Source organism: Loxodonta africana, chromosome 9 (assembly GCF_030014295.1).
Source record: "Loxodonta africana isolate mLoxAfr1 chromosome 9, mLoxAfr1.hap2, whole genome shotgun sequence".
Classification (NCBI taxonomy): Eukaryota; Metazoa; Chordata; class Mammalia; order Proboscidea; family Elephantidae; genus Loxodonta; species Loxodonta africana.
In genome coordinates, this window is record NC_087350.1 from 63,769,443 (window position 1) to 63,777,439 (window position 7,997).

The window sequence follows — 7,997 nt, forward strand, 5'->3', positions numbered from 1 at the left end:
CGGGTAACCTCAGATCCTGAGACACCAGCCATCCCAAATCCCCACTGCACAGACAGGGAGGCTGAGGTCCAGAGACGGGCAGGAACCAACCTTGAATCACATAGTGGGGCCAGGCAGAGCCAGTCACCAAACCCTCTGGCCTCGAGGTTTCTACCTATTAAATAGAGATAACCAACTTGCCCAAGTTGGAGAATACGCAACAGAAAATATAAAACTCTTAAGGGGATGACGGTGCTGGTGGAAATTGTGGTGATAAAAAACACTCGGATCTAGAGGGAAATTCTGAGGTCAGGGACTTCTCCCATAGAGCCCTAGCAGTGGAGCGAACTCTGACAAACACCCAGAATCAAAGTTGGCAATTGTGATGCTAGGCCCCCAATCCGGAATTCTCATTTGGACTAAGGGCTGAGCTTCAGACCCCATCAGCCTATTCCCAGGTGGACAGAGAGACCTCCCATTGAACAGACAGGAAAATTGAAGCTCAGCTAGGACTTGCCTAGGCTGGGGTGAGAGCTGTAGCCTCTGGCTCCTGGTTCTTACCAAGCCCAGCTTCTGTTCTCACTCCCCAGGAGCCACCCAGTGCCCTGCCCATCACCCTGCCCACCAGAAAGCATTCTCCATCAAGAAAAACAAATCGCCCCACAGCCAGCTCCTTGGTGCCATGTACATCACCCTCCCCCACAGCCAGACCCCCCACCTCACCTGCCTCTGAGGGTCCGCAGGAAAGGATGAGAAAGAAGCAGCGACCAGTTAGTTGCCTTCAGGGCCTGGCTCCAAGTGGCCCCGAGAAGGGAGCAGGCCTGCATTTCCCCTTTCCTGGGTGGTGGGGGTGGGGCCCAGGTCTGTCCCAGTGGTGACTGCTGGCCAGCCCGCCCACCCCTCAGGGAAAGTGCAACAGACCCAAAACCAGAAATGCAAGTCAGCCTGCCTCTGCCAACCCTGCCCCAAATGGAGGCCAAACCAAACAAAGCCAGGAGGGGAAGTGCCGCTCCGGTAGAGGTGCTGGCCCCAGAGGGCCCCGCCCCAGGCAGGCGGCTGAGAAACCACCCAGGGCTGAAGGGCTCTCAGAGTGCCCAGCAGTTACATGTTCAGAGGCCCAAGTCAGACTTTGATTTTGGTACCGACGGTGCCACTTTCTAGCTGTGCAACTCTGGCCAAGCCTCTCAATGTCTCGCAGCCTCTCTTTCCTCATCTGGACCAGAAGCCTGGGGATGCCATCCTCATAGGACTATCCTTAGTGCTCCTCATAGTGCCCAGCTCAGGAAAAGCATTTGATAAAATGGTAGCTATTATTAGTTAAAAAGGAGCCCTGGTGGTACAGTGGTTAAAATGCTTGGCTTCTAACCAAAGGGTCAATAGTTTTAACCCGTCACTCCACAGGAGAAAGATGTGGCAGTCTACTTCAGTAAGAATTTATAGCCTCGGAAACCCTAAGGGGCACTTCTACTCTGTCCTTACAAGGTCACTACAATGGCAGTGGGCACTGGATAATTAAGGAGGCATGGTGTCACAAACAGTTGAGCACTTGGTTGCTATCCGAAAGACTGGTGGGTCAAACCCATCCGGAGGCTCCACGGAAGAAAGACCTGGTGATCTGCTTCTGTGAAGATTACAGCCAAGAAAACCCTATGGGGCAGTTCCACTCTGTCACATGGGGTGACTACGAGTTGGAATCTACTCGACAGCACCGAACAACAACACTATTAGTCTTATTTTAGAGACGGGAAAACTGAGGCCCCAGAGAGTAAGGGAATTACCTAAGGACACCCAAGAAATCAGAGGCTGATGCAGGATTAGAACTCACATCTCCCATCCAACGGTCTCCCCCTGTTCCCTCAAACCCTTACATGCAAGGGTTTTAGGCGCTCTGGGGTATCTAAAAGGAGGGGTTGCAGGCTATAAGCACAGCCTGAGGCACCTCACCTGGGCTCATTCCTCACTGAGCAGAAGCTCCACAATGACCCAAGCTGACTGGTTCTTTCCTGTGCTCCCAGGCAGGGCTTGTGTCAGCAGCGACTGTGGGCAAGTTTGGTCAGGCCAATGTTTAGGGGGAGCTCTGGAGCAAATACAGGAACCCTAAGGAACTCGCAGTGGGGGACAAGTGTGGGAGAGAAAGAGAGGCAAGAGAGGAGATGAAGAAGAGGACCACGTGGAAGAATGAATGTCAGATGTGGGATTGTGCCTCAAGCAACAGAATGACACACACACACACAGCTGTGCTATGTTAAAAACTGCTCTGGGCAGTGTGAGCAGGACACAGTAGGGGTGGAGAGAAGACTGGGATATACATGCATGCATTCATTCATGCATTCATTTATTCAGGTGCTGCATTAGGAACTGGGGAACAGCACAGAACAAGCCAGACACAATCCCTGTCCTCTGCTGAGCAGAAAAAACAGAGGTTAGACAACTGGTTTTAAAGAGCATGGTGAATGTGCTGATGGAGAAGTGTAGGCAACTAGGGACACCCAGTTAGGTAAAAAGAACCCAGCCAGGGTGACCCAGACAGTCTAGCCTGCTCATTCGGGCCTTGGTCCAGAGCGCTGGACACTGTTGCCCTCCCTCCTGTTGGGGATCTGTATCTCTCCCATCCATCACTTCTTTGGCTTGGCTGGGCCAGAGTTAATTCCACCCATGTCTTGCTTGCTAGAAAGAAGCAGATAGGAAATAAACCAGGCCACCTAAATGGAGTCACTATTTAGGATTTAATCAAATCCCCTCTCAAATACAATTCGGGGCTTGGAACAGGCTGGGGAAAGGAGGCAGATACGACACCCAGAGCTCCTGCTCACACCAGCTATGGCTACTGGTCCCCAGATTGCCACCTGCTATTGGGTGGGGGTGGTAGTAGACTGCTGGAAGTGACTTGGCCAATGTCACATAGCTACTAAATGAGGAGCCAGAATTCAAACCCAGGTCTACTGACCTCGGAGCTAAGCTGCAGCTCTCACTGTGGATGATTCATCACACCCGCCACCGATGCTGGGCTCAGAATCTGCCCCCAAAAACCACTTCCTGTACTGGGTATGGGGGTGCACTGTATATTCCCTATCTTGGGGTGGCCCTTACACAACTAGAATTTTACAGACAGAATCCTATAGAAAGACCTGGGCTGGAACCCCCACTTGGTCATTTGCCAGTTATGTGATCCCAGGCTGTCAGATCTCCAGGCCTGAGTTGCTCTGCCACGAAATGGGTGATGACGCCTCCTGCCCCCTGTTCCAGGGATTTAAGGGGACCAAGTCTGAGAAAGGACAGGAAAGTGCTCTGTGAACTGGAAAATCATTTAAGAAAGGGAAACGCGGCCTAGTATTTGACCTCCAGGCCTGGCTTTAGAAATGACGTTGCTCCTTTAAGTCTGGCACTCCCTGGATCCCTGTCCAGCTCCCCAGCTTCCGGGTCCCTAGCTCAGTGCTGACTTCTAGGAACCTCAGCTGCTCGGGCAACACTTAGTTCCTCCAGCCCAGTCTCAGTCTAGCTCCTCTAGGGTTGGCTTCTTGACACCCGGAAGATGGAGCCACCACCATGGCCTGTGCCGCCAGCTCAGGGGCTCTCCAGGCCTGAGAAGCTGAGGGCTGTGGCTACTCTCCTCTGCCCCTGCCCACAACTCAACAGGTTTGCAAAGTCCAGGAGGACAGAGGCAGCACCTTAGAGGGCTAAGGGCTCTTGATAGAGATTCCCCACTTCACACTTACTGGCTGGGTCACCTTGGGCTTAAACTCTCTGTGCCTCAGTTTCCGTAGCCATAAAATGAGATTAATAATACCTCCTCACAGTGTATCTGGAGTGGATGAGCTAATGTTGGCACACATAAGCACTTAGTAAACAGCAGTCATGGTCACTGCAGCACTGCTTGGCTTTGATATCCCCTCTCTGGATTTCCTCCAGCCGCTCTGATGGCCCCTTCTCAGCTGTCATGGGCCTCTCGTCCATCCGTGTTCATCAGGATCTGTTCCAGGCCCCCTCTAGTCCTGCTCCTACGCACTCCCTTGTGCTCTCATCCGCTCCCAAGGCCACAGTCAGTAGCTGGCTGCCGACGACTCCCAACTCTACACTGCCAGCCCAGACTTCTATCCTGAGTCTACACCGTACAGGCAAGGCTTCACCACGTCCCCATGGAACAGTGCTGCACCCAAATACTGTTCTAGGCTTTGTGGGTGCAACAGGAGTGAGAAAGATGCAACGCCCATCCCCATGGAGTTTACAGGTTAGTGGCGAAGGACCCACTAATATTAACCAAGTCATCACCCACAAAAGCATAAATACCAACTGTGACCCGTAATGTGAAGGAAAACTATGAGGAGGTGCTATGGGGGAGAATAAAGGGGAGTGTCAGGAAAGCCCACCTTGTGGAATGACATTGAGATAGAAATCTGATGGGGGGGGCCAGGGAAGGGCTCATGAGGTGAGGACATAGCAGGTGCGAAGACCTGAGCCAGGAAAGGGCTTACGCAGTTGTGGAATGGAGAGGACACCTGTATGGCTGAAGCCAGGGAGGGAGACAAAGAGGTCACCTGACTTTCTTCTGGATGTCCCACAGGTGCCTCCAACTCAACATACCCCAAACTGAATGTACTGTCTTCCCCCCAAGTCCGTTCCTTTTCTTGGGTTCTCTGTGTCAATGATGCCACCACCAGCCACTCAAACCAGAGACCTGGGTGTCATTCTCTCTTCCTTTTCCTTCACTCCCACTCCTGGTCACCAAGTCCTGTGATCATCCCTCATAAAATCTCAAGGTTTTCTTCACTCTCTCTTATCCTCGCTACCACCACTTCCCTCCAGACCAGCATCCTCCCTCCCTGGGAGTCCAGACCACTCTAATCCACTCTCTGCACTATGGCCACAAGCGTCTTCTAAGTGCAAATCTGACCTTGTCACTCCTCTGCGTAAAACCTCGACATGGATCCCCAGTACCTTCTAGATAAAGTCCAAATATTTTAGCCCCGCAAGATGCTGGGATCTGCAACTCCCTCTAACCTCACCTCTCACCACTCCCCAACTTAAGTGTTTAATGATGAATGAATGAATGGGCAATTCAAGGAACTTCAACAGGCTCACGGGACCACCTGGACCCTTACCACTCAAAGCATGATCTGTGAACCAGCAGCAGCAGCAGCAACACCATTACCGGAGTGTTCGTATGAAATACAGAATCTTAGGCCCCAATTCACGCCTACTGGATCAGATTCTACATTTTAACAAGATCCCGGATGATTCACCTACACATTAAAGTTTGAAAAGCATTGATCTAGACTATAGGTTCTCACAGACACATACACTTTAGAGTCACCTGTGTAGCATTTTCAAAATACCTACTTCCAGGCCCAATCCCTACTGCACCTACTTGATCGTTTTCCCTAAGATTAGGCCCGGGCATCTTGACTTTTTTCTGACTCCCCAGATAATTCTGAGGTCCAGAGAAGGGAGGTGATATGCCCAAGATCACCGAATAGAATCAGGACTAGAATCCAGATCAGAACCTAGCCCAGGACTAGGTCCAACACACACAGTTCCCTCTATAATAGGAAGTCAACTCAGAAGAGGCATGACCTCAGAAGTCCCCTTTTCTAGGTTGAGGAGATGGCAAGGCCACTAGAGTCAGCTACCCATTCTTGCTTCCTATAAATCAAGGCCCAACTGCAGGAGGAGAGGGGGGAAGGAGAAGGAATTTGACTTCAGACTAAAACTTCTCTGTCCCTAAAGGATGTCACAGCTACTCATAGGTCTATTTGGGGCTCAGGAGAGCAACACGCAACAGCAAGGAGATACCCAGTCTACTGAAAGCAATACTGAGGCACAGAGGAGGGGAAGCAACACTTCTCACTTCAGAAAATATCAAGGCAAAGCTAGCACTCAGAGAAGAGGGCTCCCCGAGGAGTGAGATGAGAGGAGGCCCCTCTTAGAAACCTTCCTCGCCCCTGATGCTTTCACCTGGCTAAGCCGGAAGGATGTGCCCTCAGGCCTGGCCTTTGGAGCTGGCTGGATTCCCCCACTACCCACCTAGATGCACAGAGGAGCAAAGCTGCTTCCCGCGGGCAGGGGGAGGGTGCTCCTGAGATCTGCTTCCGGTCCTGGGTTCCCCCATCACCACCTTGCTGCGAGGTCCTGGCCAAACCCCTTCTCTCGGGGTCTCTGAAACCACTGCTTCAATGTGGGGGGTGGACTTGCAGTCTCTGCCCCCTGCCCCACAGCCCCAAAGGCTCCTTCTACGCTCCCAGTTCTTGGCTCATCTGAAAGGCGTGAGACTTGAAACCAGAGGTTTCCCCATCCTCTTCCTGTTCCAGTGGTGACTGATGCCTCTGTCAGAATGAGGGCCTCAGGGCCCCCCGGCCCTCTTCTGCCCACTCCTGAGTGATCTGCTCAAGAACCAGTTCACCCGTGGGCTCCACCACTGCTTCCCTTCCCACCCGACACCCTCCTTCTCTGCCTTGACACCCTCCTTCTCTGTCTACTCCAAGTGCCCGTGTGTGTGCGTGCATGCGCGTGTACTTGCCATCTCATTTCCCTATTATCTCTACCTCCTCAAGTCTACTTCCTGCCCATCCCCCTGAGTCTCTGTTAAATCCTCCCTTGGAGGCCCTGGCTGGAGGGCTCTCGGCTCCCCTGCCAACCCCAGGCGGGCTCCTGCTTTGGCTCATCAGAATCGTGTCCCTGGCTTACTTACCCCTCCAGAGTTACTCAGCAAATGCCTGCACAGTTCCAGCCATGTGCCAGGGCTTGTGCTGGGCACTAAAGCCAAACAGTGGCAAGGCACATTCTGTGCCCTGATGGTGCTCAGTCTAGTGCGGAGAGCAGCATTAAAGGGCCCATGTCACTCCCCCGCCCACCATAACCACCCCAGGGAAGTACAGGGGGCCATGGAAGCACAGAGGCAGCAGGAAAGACTGGGATGGTTTGTGGGAGTTGATAATGGCAAAGCTGAGACTCCAAGTATTAATGGGGGGAAGGGATAGGAGTGAATATTCCAGGTGAGGCCAGAAACAGCATGGAATATTCGAGAGAGTGCAGGCGGTTCCACGGGACAGGGGTACAGATATGTTAAAGAATCCAGACTACCCTGAGGGCAATGTTTACCTTAGTGCTGCTGTAGAAATAGGGAAGGTGGAGCTAGAGATGGTGGAAACAGAGATAACGCTAAGAAAAATGCGGGGGGGCGGGTACAGCGGGATAGACCATTAACTGAGCATCTATATACACCCAGCCCGGCAGCAGTTGCTTTATGTGTACTCTCCCACTTATGACAACCTGTGAGGTCAATATCAACGGCCCCATTTTGCAAATAACGAAACTGGGACTCAAAGAGGTTAAATAAGTTGTGCAATTTCACAAAATTAATAAGTGGAGGAGTGAAGATTGAAGCCAGGGTCTGTTGCTGCCAAAGCCCTGCTCTTTCTACTACCCCATGATCTCCTTTCCTGCCCTCCTCACTCCCTTCCTTCCAAAGAGACCTACTGAGTACTTACCTTGGCTGGCTACTGTGCTAGGCACCGGAGATACAGGGATGAGCAATACCACATGCAGAGCCCCTGCTCTTAGCCCAAAGAGGTGGAGATTGGAGGGACAGGGAGTCTGACTCACCTGGTGGGGGTAACATAGGAGAGGGGTGGTGCAGAATCCCATACACCTGGTGACCCTCCCAAATCATCTCCCTCCCAGGGACCACTTCACAGGTGGGCAGAGCCAGAAACACGTGGCTTTTCTCTTATGTTCCACACTAGTTTGACCAAACAAAAAAGTTCTGCAATGCCAGGAAGACTCCTGGGAAGGGCACAAACAACACCGCGCTCACGAGACAGGCCTGGTGTTGAATCCCACTTCCTAGCCGTGTGACTTTGATCCAGTCACTTCACATTTCTGAGACTCCATTTTCTCATGCGACGCTTCTCTCACAGAGCCGCTAGGGCCTGGCACGCAGTCGTGCTCTGCTCAGGGCAATGCTGACCTCTCCAGGGCGTGGCGGGGGGGGAGGGGGGCGGGGAGGCAGGGGGCAAGGGACC

At 52.5% G+C, this 7,997-nt stretch overlaps 1 protein-coding gene across 4 annotated transcripts in view; it reads right to left on the reverse strand.

The window, feature by feature from the left end:
• The window catches only part of LOC100658384 (regulator of G protein signaling 3), a 183,736-nt gene that overhangs the window by 17,218 nt on the left and 158,521 nt on the right, over positions 1–7,997 (reverse strand). Inside the window, exon 1 of one of the 4 annotated variants that reach the window (XM_023545031.2) lies at positions 6,001–6,668. The exons of 2 other annotated variants lie outside the window; for them this stretch is intronic. The gene's annotated coding sequence lies outside the window, so the exon portion shown is untranslated. Of the gene's footprint in view, positions 1–702; positions 5,952–6,000; positions 6,669–7,997 lie in introns of those variants that run through there. One more of the 4 variants, XM_023545030.2, reaches the window with a different exon arrangement.